The sequence below is a fragment of the Amblyomma americanum genome, chromosome 4 (assembly GCF_052857255.1).
Source record: "Amblyomma americanum isolate KBUSLIRL-KWMA chromosome 4, ASM5285725v1, whole genome shotgun sequence".
Lineage (NCBI taxonomy): Eukaryota > Metazoa > Arthropoda > Arachnida > Ixodida > Ixodidae > Amblyomma > Amblyomma americanum.
The window spans coordinates 17948556-17967223 of NC_135500.1; the positions used below are offsets into that span (position 1 = coordinate 17948556).

At 44.5% G+C, this 18668-nt stretch overlaps 1 protein-coding gene and 1 long non-coding RNA gene across 2 annotated transcripts in view; one reads left to right on the forward strand and one right to left on the reverse strand.

Moving 5' to 3' along the window:
- LOC144127813 (uncharacterized) overlaps positions 1–12629 on the forward strand; it is a 90513-nt gene extending 77884 nt beyond the window's left edge. Inside the window, exons 2-3 of the long non-coding RNA XR_013313572.1 lie at positions 9147–9203; positions 12437–12629. This is a non-coding gene — a long non-coding RNA (uncharacterized LOC144127813). The remainder of the gene's footprint in view (positions 1–9146; positions 9204–12436) is intronic.
- Positions 1–18668, reverse strand: part of LOC144127812 (uncharacterized) — a 113830-nt gene that overhangs the window by 13964 nt on the left and 81198 nt on the right. The window lies entirely within an intron of this gene.

Sequence of the window (18668 nt, forward strand, 5' to 3'; positions counted from 1 at the left end):
AACAGTTCACGCTCGTTTTCCGCGGCCGATAATGAAGTGCTGCCAAGCAAAGCTGGACAGTTTTGGCACTCTTTCGCATGTATGGCCTGGTCGCTCCTTGCACCACAATGCAGCATTCCGCTGTGTTTCCGAAGACGCTCGTTCAACACTGCCCCGACTGCCCTATGTAAATTTTTCCACAAGAGGTAGGGATCGAATATAATGCCCCCACAGCGCACTTTGTAAACTTCGTTTGGTGCTTTGTTTGCAGGCAGGTTCTCGCTGAGAGCCAGATATGCAGACGCAAAGACTGGAAAGCTTGCGGGAGGCCGAAAACACCAAATTCACCCCAACGTTTTGTAAACTTTTTCAGTTCATGCAAAACTTCATGGTAGTCGGGGATCACCTCAAAGCTTCTTGTCATATCTGTTGGGTGCGCGGTGTGGGCATGAGGCTTTTTCATTTCCCCCCTAAAATTTCAGCGACCGCCTATAGCAACGAAGAAGGAAAACCAAGAACCTCTAGTCGGACCACTTTCTCGCTAAAACTCTGTTGCATAGCAAACGAGCAACTTTTTCTCAGCGCATTTGAGAAACCCACGTGGGTACCTTGTAACGAGCTTCGGGTGAGCGGAAGCATAAGGAAGAAGCGACCTTTGAGCCCGAGGAGCATACTTCACATGTCCGTCAGTTAAATCTTGTGTTCTAAACCTACGGCGGAAATTCTTCAAGCGCCAGCCATTCGTTATAAAACAGGCTCCCGCTACGGGAGCCTGTTCCCAATAAAGGAAAATAAATGAAGGTAGGTTATAACCTGGTCTAAATGCTTCAGAAAATCGGAGACGCTATCGGCGAAAGCATATCGTCCAACGACGTGGACGTTTGTCACAGGGTGCCAACTAAAGAATCCAACTCAACTAACATAATAGTGCAATTCCAGCGCCGCGAAAAACGGGACAAAGTCCTAAAGGCTCGCAAGAAACGGATAACCGATTCTGTGCTTGGCATGACAAATGAGTCGCCTATTTTCGTTAACGAGCACCTCTGCCCTCAAATGAAGCGGCTTCTGGGAAGGGCTATCGCACAGAACGCGAGCACGACTGGAAGTTCGTGTGGGTGAGGAAGGGTAGCATTTTTGCGCGCCGGACAGAAACTTCGCCTATCATTCCTATCATCAGAGAAAGCGACGTCAGCAAGATCTGCGCCGATGATTCGCCGCAGGCCGAGTATTTCTTAGTGTTTTTATTCAGAGTACCGGTCTGCGTGTGACATGTCTGGAAACTGTATTTTGCCTGAAGACATTATTAATACAATCGGTCCACAAATGAATGTTTCAGCTTGCTGCATTTAAACGCGCGTTCAGTTCAATAGAAACGAGATGACACATCCTTACTAATAGAATCATGCAGCTTTGATTTCAATATCATTATGATGACTGAAACCTGGTACACAAATGACGCAGAGTATCTTATATTTCCCGGCTACGATCATTTCTGTCTAAACCGTCAGCTAAGCAGAGGTGGCGGTATCTCAATTCAAACACTTATACCAGGCTGTGTAGTAGTTGTCGATTGTAGTATGATAACAGAAAATTACGAAGTGCTGTGCCTCAAAGAACGCAACAACTTATTCGCAGTTGTTTATCGTCCTCGCTGTGGAAATCTTTCAACTTTTTTTGACTTCACTGATAGCTTTCTTTCATTTGCAAATTATGCTGAACACAACCTCACAATTGGTGGAGATTTCAGCATAGATCTTTTGAAAGACTCAAAGCCTTCCTCAACCTTCACATCCATACTTGAGTCTAATGGTGTCTTTAGTACTGTCACCTCACCAACGCGTATTACCGCGTTAACATTATCATTACTCGACACATTCATTACAAATGTGTCTGCCGAGGATACAGTATCCGGTACGACAAGCTCGGACATCAGCGATCATTTGCCCATATTTTTATCTGTGAAACAGCATATTGTGCCCCTGCCTAGTGAAAACAAAAATTATACGCATCGCCTGATAACGCCAAGTACACTAGAAAGTTTCAGAAAAGAAATAGCCGGAGCAAATTGGAGCAGAATTATGGCCGTCAGTGATGCAAATGAGGCATACGAAAATTTTCTAGCTACGTTAAAAATAATATATAGTCAGTCTTTCCCTGTTCAAACGCATCGAAAGTATAAGAAATCACGTAAACCGTGGATCTCAAGGCACCTTATTAAGCTAATTAAAATAAAAAATAAGCTGTATCAGTCCTTCCTGCAAACCCTTGACCCGAGGAAATGGATGGATTTTAAAACCCTTCGAAATAAAATAAACAAGAAGAAACAGAAGGCCAAGAGTGAGTACTATCATCGCATTTTCAATAAGGATAGCATAAAAAGTGACGTCATGTGGCGGAAGTTAAACGAAATGCTAAATAGAAAATCTGGTGGCAGACATATGGACAGTCTGACTATCGATGGCGAAACAATAAATGGGGTAAAACTGACAGATAGATTCAATGACTTTTTGTTGAATTAGGAAACAGAAACAATGGCTTGGATACTGCTTCAAGCATACCAGTTGTTCCACAATCAATATTCTTTGCACCCACTTCCATCCATGAAGTCTGTAAAATTTTTATTGGCTTCAAAAACAGCCATTGCCAAGATGCGGATGGCATAGAAATTGGGCCAGTGAAATATGTAATAGATTTAATTTCGCCTGTGTTAACACATATTTTCCATGCTGTCCTTTCCACTGGTGTTTTTCCGGAACAGATGCAGATAGCGAAGGTCGTCGTTATTCATAAAGGAGGTGATAAAAACAGCCTAACAAACTATCGCCCAATAGCTATATTGCCCATATTTTCTAAAGGCCTGGAAAAAATAATTAATGTCCGTATAGACAGTTTTTCGCAACAACATGACCTAATTACTGACTGTCAGTATGGATTTAGAAAAAAACGCTCTACTGAGATTGCTCTTTTGCTACAAAAAGATATGAGATCCTAGATAATTTTGAAAAAGACTCATGACGCTAGGTATATTTTTAGATTTCAGCAAGGCGTAAATTGCGTAAATCATAAACTACTTCTTTGTAAACTCGAGTCCTACGGTTTCCGTGGGACACCATTAAACTTAATTCTTATTTAAGCAAACGCAGACAGTTTGTCCAAATAAATGAAGAGAAATCGAGTAACCGATTGATAAAATCTGGTGTGCCGCAAGGTAGCATCCTTGGCCCGGTACTTTTTCTTTATTATATAAATGATATTGTAGCAATCAGTAATACCTGTAAGTTCTTTGTCTATGCAGACGATTGCACCATATACGTGGAGGGAAAGGATTTGGGAAGCATTTTAAGACAGGCAAGCTCTGTGTGTGGTAGCCTTCAAGATTGGTCTGTAAAGAATAACCTAGTACTAAATGAATCTAAAACAAAATGTGTTCTTTTTCGTGCAGCAAGGTCTCAAACAAAAGTGGCTGGAAACATTACTTTAGGCCCCAACTCAATTACAGTCGAAAAACACGTTAAAACTTTAGGAGTAATTTTCTGAGAAAACATGTCCTGGAATGAACATATTAACGCTATGTGTACCAAAATTCGCAAATCAGTTGGCGTGCTTAACAGAACCCGGCATTCACTTCCTGTCGCCATACAAAAACTCATATACCATTCTCTTTTCCATTCTCATCTCAGTTACTGTGTGTCAGTTTGGGGAAATACGACGTCCCAAAACCTGCATAAATTGACTATTTTACAAAAGAAAGCAGTACGAGCCATACAAAATGCACATTTTCTTGAACATACGGAAGGATTTTTTCAGACACTTAAAATACTTAAAGTGGCAGACGTGTATAATAACAAACTACTAATATGCTATAAAAGTGCAGTCCACGGAAAACTGGACTCATTTTTACCAAATTTTATTTATTTTTATTTATTTATAAATACTGCGGTCTTGAACAACAAGACCATCGCAGGTGGGTACATAATTTGTGTAACACCAGAGGACAAAAATAAAGGAAATACAACAGACAAGGCGTCACAGAAAAGAAATTAGTACATCACACTGTACTGTATCGTTTCACAACCTCAGAATATATATACTGCAGTCATAGAGCCAAGCATATAATTAAGTAAATCTCAACAAATTACTCATCAACCGAACATTCAAAATTTCGTCACTTGTTGCAGCAGCGCCTCAAAATGGGACAAATTATTCTCTTCGACTATATGACCAGCAAGGTTGTTCCATTCGGTAATAGTTCTAGGAAAATAGGAATATTTGTAGCAGTTCGTTCTTGTGGATAAAGGTTTTACGGAAAGAGAATGTCTCAGGCGTGTTGCATAACCACTAGAGTAGCTAACAATTCTCGAGATGTTGTATTGCCCATGAATTAACTGGAAAAAGAATTTCAAACGACAGATACGGTTTCTATCAGTAACGGATGGTAAGCCACTCTTTTTAATAAGATTAGTGATAGAAGTGCGACCATAGGAATTATAAATAAATCTTACTGCTTTCTTTTGAATCCTTTCTAATTTGTTAATGTTAATCTTGGTATATGGGTCCCAGATCATTACGGCATATTCTAAGATTGGCCGCACAATAGTGTTATACGCAAGGAAACGTGTTTCAGGAGTAGCGAACCGTAGTGCACGCCTCAAGAAGAATATTTTGCGCAGAGCATTTGCCGAGATGGTATCAATATGTTTGTTCCAGGAAAGATTATTGGAAATCCATAGGCCGAGATATTTGTAGCATGTTACCTCTGAGAGTGCACTATCGGAAGTACCATACTGGTAGAGAAGAGGATTCCTTTTAAGCGTTATTCTCATATATACTGTTTTATCAAAATTTATCACCATTTGCCACCTATCACACCAGCGCATTACCTTCCGAAAGTCATTATTTAGCCTGATTTGATCTTCACTTGAGTTAATTCGTTCATAGAGGACACAATCATCGGCATATAACTTAACATTAACAGAGATATCTTGGACGATATCATTAATATAAATAATAAACAAAAGCGGTCCAAGCACAGATCCTTGAGGAACTCCCGATTCAACTGGAATGCAATGTGAGAGGGCACCATTTAGTGTAACAAACTGGCGCCTGTTTGTCAGGTAAGCCTTAATCCAGGTTATTAGTTTATCGTTTTTTATTACAGAACTCAATTTATATATTAGCTTGTTATGAGAAACCGTATCAAAGGCCTTGCGGAAATCTAAAAATATTACGTCAGTTTGTTTTCCTTCGTTTATGGCTTCTGCAAAATCATGAATTGTTTGTATTAGCTGTGTACATGTCGAATATCCTTTCCTGAAACCATGTTGAGCTTTCGATATTACGTTATGTTCTTCAAGAAAGGTAGATAAATGTTTATGAATAATGTGCTCAAGTATCTTACACGCTGTGGAAGTAAGTGAAATAGGGCGATAGTTTTGCACCTGTGTTTTGTCACCAGTTTTATGTAAAGATTTAACTCTGGCAACTCGCCAGTCATCGGGTAGGGCGCCTTCCTCTATAGACCTTCTAAAAATGACACATAAATACTTGGAGCACCATTGCGCGTACTGCTTCAGAAAGGCATTTGGGATGTCGTCTGGGCCAAACGATTTCTTAACATCAAGATTTAGAAGTAAATTGAACACTCCATTTTCAGACATGGTAACATCAGGTATAGGGGGTAAAGACAGACTGAAAGATGGGAGATGACTATTGTCTGCAGTAAAAACAGTTTTAAAGTGGTTATTAAACGCTACACAGGCTGCATTATCATCGCGAATACATTTTCCATCTATTACAAACATGTCGGCACTGCGGGAACTCGGGGTAATCGTCCTCCAGAATTTTTCAGGAGATTTTTTAATAAATGATGGGAGTTGGACACCAAAATATCTTTCTTTGTCAAGTAAAGTCTGATCTTTTAATTGTTGTGACACCTCCTCAATAACACGGACTATGGAAGGGGTGGCTGATCTCGCTCGCTTTTTAAGACGTTTTAGTCGACGTTGCAAGTGCAGCGTCTCTCTGCTGATCCAAGGGTTGCGGCTACAAGACTGCTTAGATATCTTCGGCACGAAACACCGGATACATTCATGAACCATGTTCTTGAAGATGAGCCACAAGTCATTAATACTGCAAGGATTCGTTTGGAAATCGTCATAACGAAGGTCAAGAATGTCAATGATGAACTCATTATCTGCTCGTGAAAAATTTGGAAAGGAATGAAGAGCATCTTCATGCTTTAAAGAAACATCATTTAGTGATAATAAAACTGCCTTATGATCTGATATACCAGTAGCAACATCACAAGAGATGTTTTCCGTAACGTTGCCACTTAAAAAGAAGAGATCTAGGATGGACATCGAACCGTGCTGTATTCTTGTAGGCTCATTTACAACTTGCAGCAGATCAAAGTTTAAGGCAAGGTCCAGCATTTCGTTATCCATCAAATTACAGGACTGTGAAGAAAAAGTGCACCAATCAATATTCGGGAAATTGAAATCACCAGTCATAATTATTCTGTCTCCCGGTTTTACATGACACTGGATATACTCTTTTAAATGGTGCAAGACAGGAACAGGAGAGTTAGGGGGCCTGTAAATGGCGCCTAGTAAATACTTGATGTTATCAGCATAAACTTTGCAGAATATGCCCTCGACTCCGGTGACATCAGGTAATCTTATAAGTTGTAGAGATGCTTTGTATAGTATCGCAACTCCCCCACCTCTTCTGTCACGATCTTTTCTAAAGACCTGGTAGTTATTTGGAACAAATTCACTGTCATATATATCTTCACTTAACCACGTCTCAGTTAGCACTACTACATCAGGGTCATGCGTAAGTAAAAGACCTTCCAACTCAACGACTTTATTAACAACACTGCGACAGTTAGTATTTAAAACTCGAAAACAACCTTTTTTAGTTTTGTTCTGTCAGGTGTGCTTGGTAATCCTGTAACGCTTGTTTTCAGTTTTGTCCCAGGCAAATAAAGTCCCGTTCACACTTAATTTATCGAAGAATAACTTGACCTTCGCACCGTTCGACCTTTCCTCTGCAGAGCTTTCCCATAGTTTTTGCCTTATCTGACGAACGCCAAGAGAAAAATCCCCTGAAATCGATATTTCAGAGCCCTTGAGTTTGGGACAGGCTTTCATTATCGATACTTTTTCACGGTAGTCTAAAAATCTCACAATTACTGGACGATCACCATCTTTCTTCTTTCCCAGCCTATGACAGCGTTCAATTCCACTAATGGTTAAATCAAGCTTTTCAAGAAACACACTCTCTTTTATCTTCTTGATAAGATCATCAAATGTTTCAGTGCTCTCTTCTTTAACGCCATAAATTATCAGATTATTCCTTCGACTCCGGTTTTCTAACTCATCAACCTTATTCAAGAGGCTGGAAACATTTTGTTCTAGTTCAGCTATAGTTGATTTCAGGCCATTTACCTCTGTCTTCAATGTACCAAGAGAAGCCATTTGAGTTTCTATGCCACTTATTCGTTCATGTAAGCTAGCTACATTTTTTTCAAGTTTTTCTTGTCTAGTCAGTACATTGTTGATTGATGCAGTTATGTTATTTTGCCCCAAGAGAAGTTGTTGCAATATTTCCTGGTCTGTAGGCCCCGGATTCGACTCAATTTCACCACAGATCAAAAGGCTTATTTTGAAAGAAACAGCAGAGACAACACTTTGTAAGCCAAGTGGGCATGGCAGCAGCAATAGAAAACGGTCATCACTGCGAAAACACTTCATTCGAGAATAATCAATAACCTGCACGATAAAGCAGAACTGATTGAGCATCATGTCCGATGTGCTGCTGCCTAGCCCACTGGTTGAGATGGCCGGGGGACAACTTCTTATAGCCGCAGGTATGTCCACGTGACTTGACGTCACCGATGGGGTGGCAGAAGTTGAAACGAAGAAAGGCTGGACGATCTCGATGACGGGGCAACGGCTGGCTCGTGCGAATGACTTGATGTCTGGTTGATACGGAAGAGCAGCAGTAAATCCTTCTTCAGCGCAACCAAGGGAAGGCTGAACTTGAAGAAAGAGCGCCAAGGCCTGCACGATAAAGCAGAAATGATTTAGCATCATGTCCGATGTGCTGCTGCCTAGCCCACTGGTTGAGATGGCTGGGGGACAACTTCTTATAGCAGCAGGTATGTCCACGTGACTTGACGTCACCGATGGGGTGGCAGAAGTTGAAACGAAGAAAGGCTGGACGTTCTCGATGACGGGGCAACGGCTGGCTCGTGCGAATGACTTGATGTCTGGTTGATACGGAAGAGCAGCAGTAAATCCTTCTTCAGCGCAACCAAGGGAAGGCTGAACTTGAAGAAAGAGCGCCAAGGCCTGCACGATAAAGCAGAACTGATTGAGCATCATGTCCGATGTGCTGCTGCCTAGCCCACTCTGCCAACCTCAAACGCTCCCACTACGTGTACCCATATAGACACCAACCCCCATGGCAAATACCATTCTCACGCTCAGAGTACGGTCGGCAACGGGCAAGTTGTGCTCTACCTAAACTAATAAACTACTTTGATCAACTAGGTATCGATGTATTTACACTAAATAATCGGCGCCTAACAGAATTATTCTTGTAGGTAATATGCATCACATTTTACTAGACAAAAATGAATTAAATATTCAATTACAAGCGCAATCGTGTTTTTCTGTGTCTCTTGCGTACTGCATGTATCTTCCTTCCAAGATTTACATATTTGATAACCATGTGCTATTTCGACACAATTTTCGGTTCAACATATGTTATCATAAATGACAGATCTGAGTGGTATTTCTGTCTTTGTAACTCTTGATCAGCATCGATTACATGTTTTTTTTCTTTTGCTATCAGTGTGTGTGCATGCGCGTTTTTTTTTTTGCATGTACTATAGCCTGTCGCTGCTCGAGGGGCGGACGGGGCTTTTGTCAAGCTGCGAAACTTGCAGCTTTTTCTCCGCCGCCCCTTTTTCACCACCTGTACACTTTGTTGGTGAAATAAATGCTCATTGATTGAATTGAATACATGATTCATGATATGACGTAAGTATCGGGAGTATATCGGGGACAGATCGCCTTCACTGCGATTAAGCGTGTGTGCAGTTGTATGAATACGAAAAGATTCCAGGTAAAGCCTTGTCGTCTTGCTCTTTTTTTTTTCAGCTATCTTCGCGCCATACCAGTCGATGTTATCGCCCTCGGAGAAAGCATGATCAGCCAGTGCGTACTTCCTACCTCCATCCACGTCAAGAGCAAAGAACGCGCACACCGCACACACGCATAACTTCTGCAATCAAGAAAGCGTGGTGTGTTTAGCGCCGTTTAATGCTCCAAGGCAATGCAAAAATGCGACACGGCAGTGCGCCCATCCTTCATCATCATGAGCATGACTACGCCCACTGCAGGGCAAAGGCCTCTACAACATATCGCTGTCCTGTGCCAGCTGCGGCCACCCTATCCCCGCAAGATTCCTAATTTCATCCGCCCACCTAACCTTCTGCCGCCACCTGCTACGCTCCCCTTCCCTCAGAGTCCACTCCGTTACCCTAAAGAATCAGCGGTTATCTTCCCTTCGCATTACATGCCTTACCCAAGCCCATTTCTTTTCATTGATTTCGAATAGAATATCAATATGCCACGTTTGTTCCCTGGCCCATTCTGCCCGCTTCCGGACTCTTAACGTTACACCTATCATTTATCCTTCCATGGCTCGCTGTGTTGTCCTTAACTTAAGCTGAACCGTTTTCGTTCGTCTCCACGTTCCTGCCCCGTAGGTGAGTACCGGTAAGATACAGCTGTTGTACACGTTTCTCTTGAGCGGTATTGGTAAACTGCTCTTCATGATCTTAGAGGACCTGCCATATGCGCTCCACCCCATTCTTATTCTTGTAGTTATTTCACTGTCCTGATCCGGAGCTGCAGTCACTAGCAGTCTTAAGCAGACGTATTCCCCTACCACTTCCAGCACCTCGCTACCCATTGTAAACTGCTGTTTCCTTCCCAGACTGTTGAGCAATACTTAGGTTTTTGTACATATTAATTTCTCAGACTTACAGTACTGTTCTGTTCGACTGACTAATTCATCATTTTTCGAAGTTAATCTACTGAGGAACCCAGCAAGGCAATGTCATCAGCAGATCGCAGATTATTAAGGTATTTTCCATTAACTCTGATCCCCAACTGCTCTTAATCCTGGCCTCTGAGTACCTCCTATAAATTGACGAGATAGTGCGCCCGACTGACATCCCTTATATTGAAATCTTATTTCTGACTCTATGAATCGTTATGGTAACTGTGCACCCGCTATACTTACCTTCCACCCTTTTTATATCAGGCTCTTCTACACCGTGATTGCGCAGTGCAGTCATGACGCCTGGGGTTTCGATTGAGTCAAATGCTTTCTCATTATTTATGACTGCTACATAGAGGGTTTGGTTATACCCTGCGCAATTCTCTATCACCTGATTGATAGCGTGTGTACGATGCATTGTTTGGTACGCCCTACGAAAGACTGCCTGATGTCCCGGTTTATTGAAGACTAAGATTGCCCTCACTCTGTCAGCGATTACCTTAATGTGTGTTTGACTGGTCGCTCCCGTGACCGGTCTAGGATTTGGCAAAGTGAGAGCCGCTCTTGCTCTGACTCATAGCGAGACTTGTCAAGCCGAATGGTCAGCGAGTTTTTAGAGTGGAAGCGCAGGGGGCAGAAGGGGGACGTAACTTACGGAACCACGACGCGGAACCGCTGCTGGCGTCAACAGTAGCCGCACCTGGCCGCACACAGTCTGCATCGCGGTCGCCGCTTAGCCTGTATCGATCGCTACCCCGGCTCTTCGTCTCCGCCAAAAATGAACGTCCCGTGGGAGGCTCATTTTTCGAACATTGTCTTGTAGCCTTCGTCTGAGCTTCTACTGGAATCCCTGTTGTCACGTGACAGCAACACAGACCGCGTTCCTAGCGTATACTTATCCCGCGCCCCTTGGACATTTTGCCTCACAAAGCGCGGCACCCGGAAAACACAACACAGCAAAGACGCTACAACTGCGTGACTGCGTCAGAAAGCCTACACTTGCTTCTGCCTACGCGCAGGGGATGTCGAGGCCTCGCAGCGCTTTCTCGAAATGGCGGAAGTTGCTCTGTGACATGCTCATCTCAGAGCCGTTCTGACTTCTTTCTTGGAGCGCGTCGGAGCGCTCTCAGCTGCAGACTAGAAGCAGCCGAATGTAGTCAGAGCGTCCGGTTTGGACCAGCCGAATGTGCGGTCGCCTATCAGAGTGCTGTAGAGTGATCGAAAGCGACCTGTCAAGGACACCATTAGTAAATATTTATAGGCAACGCACAGTAAGCTGGTGTTTTACCAGCGCAAAAGGACGGGGACGAAGGAACCCAGAACAAAGGCAAACAAGTGCTGAACTGACACTTTATTTTGGAAAAACGCGAAACTCTTACGTATATACCTTCAGATTCTAGGTTGTCACTTCTTGTCATTTGTCTCGATTTTTTTATTGTATAGCTGTGTTGATTGTCGGCTGTCTGCTTTCATGAACGCTTTTTGCAGTTTTTTTGGTTTTACCGCTTTTTAATGATGCATCTTTTTTATAGACATGCTTGCTTGCAGGTTCATTTTGTGCATTTTTGGTCTTTAACGTAATTTGTCATCCTCCCCGACTTTCGTGTAGCCGTGTTTCCCTTCGGCTTTCATGTACATTGTGTTTTTTATCGGCTCCATGTTCTTAGTGCTTGCGTATTGCGTTTTGTCTCGCTCTATTTTTCACTTTTAAGGGCGGCTTTTTGTTAGTAGCTTCCATTTTTTACGTGTAAAAAGAGAGGAGGGAAAGCTTCCTTTCTGCAACTTTTTCGCGCTGCTTCTTTTCCACAATAACAGAAAAAGAGGAGCACTCGCCAAAAAAGAAAAAAAGGAAAAAACAAAGACGTTTCGGGGCCCGTACGGGTCCCTTGTTCACAATAGCAGCGGATGGGCGAAGGTGGTGACATGTACAAAACGTCTTTGTTTTCTCTTTTTTCTTTTTTGCCGAGTGCTCCTCTTTTCTGCTATTATGTTCCCTCCTCGCCAGACGGGCTTCCGTCAAACACTCGACTTCTTTTCCACCTATCGAGGGTTGGCTTGTTATCTGTTCGACTCTTTGTTCGTGCCGTTTAATCCTGCTGATTGACGCGTGCTTTAATTTCCCGGGTTTTTTCCTGGTGAGGGATGGCTCTGAGGGCATGTATGTAAAGGTTTCGCGTTTTTCCAAAAAAATAAACTTGCAGTTCAACGCTCGTTTGTCTTTGTTCTTTGTTTTTTTCGTCCGCGTCTTTTTACGCTGGCAAAACAGCGTGGAAAACCAACTAGCCCCTCAGTTAACGTTGCACAGTAAGCTTAATGGTGTTATTGACAGGCCGGTGGGGCATGCAGACAGAGCGGATCTGACACGCTTCTTTCTTCTTTTTAGGTTATCCCTTTGATGAAATTACGCTCTTGAAGACAACGCTGGAGTGCTGAGCGCTGGCAGCACTCTACGACACGTGCCTGATACGACGATGGGCGGTGCCTCATACTATCTGGACATGAAGTCGTTTTTATCGCCGGCGTCTACGGTGGAAGCTTAGTTGGATAGTGAGTTAAATGAAATGGAGAAATCATAAAACGTGTGTGTTAAAAAGCGGTGAAAAGTCAAGTGCAAAACGGTTTGAATAAATAAATAGAATCCCAATATGATAAATACGGAATAAAATTTGTTTTGAAAAGACGGGATTTAAAAAGAATCTAAAAGCTGGGTTTTGCCAGAGACAAGAGGGAGAGGAGTTTCCTCCCATTGTGCTTGGCTACAGGGCCCCCTTTTTACGAGTGGCCCTGAGCAAACAATAAAACCAGACTTCAAATAAGCATTACCCTGGACCGACTGTGTCAGAGGCAGGATCCCAGACTGAATCATGCGACATGTCAGTCCCACTACAAATCGTAATGAGTCCTGAATCATGCCAGGGGAAAATTTCGCCTGATCTCAGTGACTTGTGCAACAGGCAGATCATCAGGGAAGAAATAAATTTCTGTCGGAATGCGTCACTTCTTTAGAAAAATCACTGAAGTCAAATCCTTCTAATAGTCCCTCTAGCAGCAACACTTCGCATCCTTTGTCTGCAGAAATAGCCTCAGATAGAATCAGTGCTCATGATACAGAAAGCAGACTCTGACGGAACAAACTACTTTCCTTTTGCTTTCCTGATGAGCAGTCTGAAACGTGAAAGCAGTCCGAAGATGCTGTGATCTCATTATGCTTTGATAAGCTTGGCATACCGATCGAACCTGTCAACGTCGACCGAGCTCATGGACTAGGTACTTTCCATCCAAGCAAAAACCTTGCAGTAATCGCACGTTTAACTAGGTTTAAAGAAAAAGAAGCAATACAAGCCGGCGTCTAGTGAATTGAAATCAACCCAGTTTTAAAAACGCGAGGATATTTCGCGCTCTGTTCCTACATCTCGCAGAAAAGTGTTTGAAATCGGTCGGCAACAAGGTTCCGTATTTAAATTACGGCATGACCAGCTGACTATTCACGGCTGCTCATACTTTTACGACGCTGAGTCTGACGCAGTCCAGATGTAAAAAAAGTACTTTCGTCAAATCTATCATAGTTTCCAGCCGACAGCTGTTTCCGGATTTGAGTTATTGGTTAGCAGCTGCCATGGCGTCAAAAATAAAACTGAAGAACTAGCAGCACTGTTATCCAATTTAAACTCTGATATCCAATTCAATGTTTATCGTAATGGGGACTGATTCTTGGCTGGACGAAACTGTTTTCAGCTCAGAAGTGTTTTCCGCTGATTATGAAGTCAATCGTAAGGACAGAAATTCACGTGGCGGAGGCATATTGGTACTCGTAAAGAAGCGTATTCCAAGATTCATGATAGACTTCAGCGCTAAAGCGAATAATGGCGCAGCATCACGTGACGAGGACAGCAGGAGAGCACATATATGCACAAGCGCCAACTACCAACTTTATTGTTTGGCTGCCACTACGCCGAATTGATAAAAAGCAACATACCCCACACTGTAAACAACACTAAACCAGTGACGCACTTGAACTCAGTGTGCGAAGCAAAAAATCATAACACACATGGCAAAAAAAAATGACGACACATTCGATGCAAAGTGTAAAAGCCACAAAGAAGAAACAAAAGAATTGTTACTCAGTTTCACAATGAAGTACACTGCAGGTAAGGTAAAACAGTTTCAAATCATCTTCTCGATGGCATGTGAAAAATTAGGATCAGATACTGCCTCATCCGGGAGTAAATTCCAATGAAATTGAGCGTGGAAAGTTTAAAAACTTAACTGCATTCATGCCACTTTGATACGGCTTGATGTTTTTAATTGTCCCGTCTCCTAGGCTGATAATGAGGTTGTTTTCTCGAAAGTTCTCTATCAGCTTAAATTGAGCGCGGCCGAGAGCGGCTGGGATTCTGATTTGGGCGCAAGTCAGCCCAAATGAGTTTTGCTTCGAAGCCATTTCTGCTGTCTGCTTGCTCTCCAGACTACAGTCACCAATACGTGACATCTGGTGGAGGTGCTGATCTGCAATCCTCCTATGCCCTCACGATGGAGCGTGGTGCACAGTCAAGGCCCGTGTAGTTCGCCAGTCCCGTGAGCCTCAACTTTTCATGGAAACCCGCACGAAGATGCAAAAGACTAGTAAAGACTGGCACGACCGTGTGGCCGCGCTGACCACCTGGTACGAGAGTGCCAATCTTCGTAACGTCTACTTTGCTTTGGACGGCCGTGCCGGAACGTGGTTAAAAAAACTACTAAAATTCCCTCGCGAACTGGGCGACCTTCAAGAATCAGCTACTGGGAACGTTCACCAGTGTCGTACGGAAAAAGAGCATAGCCTCTGCTGCAGCCAAAAATTCAAACCAGACCGCAACTGCGCAGGTGGAAGAAATGAAACGCCTTTTCAGGCGCGCCAACCCAAGCATGACCGAAGAAAAGAAGCTGACCTTTCTGATGCCTCGCGTAAGGGATCAACTCTTCGGCGGCATGATCCAGAATCCTCCAAGAACTGATTCCGAGCTCGTGGCAGAAACTTCTACAATTGAAGAAACCATGGACGCCTGGAACGGCCAGTACAACCGACCACTTCAATTGCTGAACGCAGGCCCCCAGGTGCCATTCCTACAAACGCAGATTATCTACGGGATCTAATACGCCAAATTGTTCGGGAAGAACTTCGCCGATTGCTGCCATCTCCAACACAGCAGAATCAGGTGGCATCGCTCACGGGCATCATCCATGAAGTACAGCACGCGCTTGGCTCCCGAAACCGCCGACACCGACGGAAGCTGAAGCCATGACTTACGCCGCCGCACTACGGAGTCCAGCGCGCCGACAAGACCCTCCCCAAGCACTCTCACATGGGAACCACCTCTGCAAAAACGACGGCCCCTAGCTTCCGCACGCCCGCACTACGACTGACGCAATGGCAATATAGGAAAGGCGACGAGTGGTGGACTTCAGACAGCTGCCATCTGTGTTTCCACTGTGGCTATGCAGGGCACGTACTTCGCCACTGCATGTATCGACGCATAGGACTGCGGGGAGTACGTGTCTTCAAACCGTCGTCCCGCTGCCCGTCCACCAGATGTCTTGTATCACCGGGCCGCAGCTACGCCGCGTCTGTCCGAGGAAGACCTCTGGCCCCGAAACTAAACAAAGCAACCTGTAGAGGTCAGGTTGCTTCCCGAGGAAACGACGATGATCCTCCAATGGCCACGCAGTACAAAGACGCCGCACCCACTACGCCGATGCCGCATACCAACAGAAGTTCAACTGCGACGGTATGCGACTTCAGAATGACGCCGCCACCAAGAAAAAAATAAAGTGGCTGTTTGGGCTTGTTGGTCAGTGATCATGGTTAAAGAATGCAGCGCAAAAAGACAGGTTTGGTTTAAGGGGGTTTAACGTCCCAAAGCAACTCAGGCTATGAGAGACGCCGTAGTGAAAGGCTCCGGAAATTTTGACCACCTGGGGTTCTTTAACGTGCACTGACATCGCACAGTACACGGGCCTCTAGAATTTCGCCTCCATCGAAATTCGACCGCCGCGGCCGGGATCGAACCCGCGTCTTTCGGGCCAGCAGCCGAGCGCCATAACCACTCAGCCACCGCGGCGGCCCCAAAGGAAGACAGGGACAAACGAAGAAGTGGACACGACTGGCGCCGACTACTAAAACATTTATTCAGAGAAATGAGCAGCTTTTATAATGTCATCCAAGACCGACGTGATCAGATAAAACAGCAGGCGTGGGAAAACTGTCTAACAGGGATACACATCGTTGCACACAACATCAAAGAAACAGCACATCGAGGCGACGGAACGTCACCCCCGAACCCAAGAAAACCAATGGACCAGAAAGAGCCATAATAAACCAGGATACAAAACGATGAGTTATCAACTTTTGTCGCCCACGCAGCACGAGGCAAAGTACAGACACACAAAAAAACAAAAAATAAAAAAAACTAAAAAACGAAAACAGACAAAAACAATAGTCACCGCCAAAATGTGTCAGAAGTCGAAGCAAAGCAGAGTCAAAGAGGCGCAACGCGTAACAAAACAAAACGCTACGCGAAAGCTTTGTCAAAAACTCAAAGCCATACATAGTCAAAGAAAAAGTTAAAAAGTTCTGAACAACGAAGCTTATAGCCGATGTCATGCAAAACAGAGACGTAATTATACTGGATCTAGAAAATTCGACTCTTGCCTTAAAGTAAAATTCAAGGGGTGCTGAAGGAGTTCTTAAGTCTTGCAGTGGTCGTTCAGGTGCCCACTGCTTTTGTTACGTACAAACCGGCGGTGTTCAAGCAGTGTCTCAGTGATGACGTTGAGCTAGTGACGGATTCCCGTCTGGCCGGGAGCGTACATTTCAAAAATAAGAGACATCGACCAGTGAAAAAAGGTTCGTTCTTGACGTTTCGGCTTCCACCCGGAAGCCTTGTTCACAATGAATTCATCACCAAATAAGGGTCCTTTAAATATGATTGAATAATCGGCGCAAAAAGCGTGTGTATATCGGGTGTAGATTAACGTCGTTCCGGTTTAACGTGTGGGACGTAGTTTGTATGATTAGGGATTCCAGATGACGTCGTTCCGGTTTAACGTGTGTGACGTAGTTTGTATGATAAGGATTCCAGAGGAAGTCGTGATGCTGCTACTTTTTTCGGTTGCGATGATCCTTGCCTTCTCACAGTCAATGTTGTGGCCATTCACGACGGCGTGTTCCGCTAAGGCGTTGTTGCGAGTGTTTTCATTTTTTACGTCCCGAGCGTGCTGCTGTAATCGCTTCCGGTAGTTCCCAGTTTCCCCGATATACACACCGTTGCAGTCTGCGCAGGGGATTTCGTAGACAACTCCGGGGAACCTTTCCTTTGGCAGTGTGTCCTTCACCTTTACAAGCTGATGGCGCATCTTTCTGGCCGGGACATGTGCCACCTGAACGTCATATTCCCGTAGGACACATGACAGGCATTCACTTGTACCCGGGACATACAGCACAGAAGCCCGTTTCTTGAGTGGAGGGCGGGCGTCAGGTTGTTCTTGTTTTGCCAACTGACGTTCTACCGCGTCGATGAAGTGCCTAGGGTATCCAAAGCTTCTGAGGTCATCCCGCACCTTTTTCGCGTCCAGGGTCGCATCCTCGGGCCTTGTGCACAACCTTTTCTCACGCTGCAATAACGTGCTAACAACGGCCTTCTTATGGCTGGCAGGGTGCACTAAGTTGAAATATAGGCAGCGGCCAGTGTGCGTCTCCTTTCGGTATACGCTGAAGGATAGACCGTGGCCTTCCCGTGAAACAAGGACGTCAAGGAATGGCAGTCTGCCGTCCAATTCTTCTTCTATAGTAAACTGAATGGCTCTTTCCAGGCTGTTAAGATGGTCCAGAAACTTGCTCACCACGCCTTTTTGGATGATGCAGAAGCAGTCGTCGATGTAACGGAAAAATACCTTCGGGGAAGGGACAATGGAGGCCAACGCCCACTGTTCCAGCTTTTCCGTGGTGAGATTGGCAGCCGTAACCGAAACTGAGGCGCCCATGGGGGTCCCGTGTACCTGTTTGTAAAAATTGCCCATGAAAACGAAGTATGTGTTCTTTAGGCAGAAGTATAGAAGCCTGCGCAGGTCCGGTACGTCTATCACTGATTGTTCCGGCAAAGTAACATCAGCCTCGAGGGCAGTGGTGCAAACGCTGACAGCAAGGTCTATCGGGACGCCCGTGAACAGGGACTTAACGTCAAACGACGCCATCACCTCATCTTCATCGATTGAGGTGCTGCGGTTCTTCTCGACAAAGTCGAACGAATTGCGGACGTGACTGGGACTCTGGCCAACGAGCGGAGAAAGGACCTGGTGCAAGAACTTCGACAGGTTACGCAGGGGAGAGCGAGTGTAATCCACGATGGGACGCAAATGAACGTCTAGCTTGTGGATTTTGGGCAATCCATAGAAAGCAGGTGCGGATCCATTCTGGCTAAGCAGTTTGTAGTAGAGAGCTTTTTGGTTCGGAGGAACGGCCTGAAAGACGTCGGACAGCAGCTTTTGAAATTCTCTTTCGAGCTTTAGTGTCGGATCTTTCTTGAGGCGGACATAGGTTTCACCATCTTCCAGAAGAAATAGCATCTTCTTTTCATAGT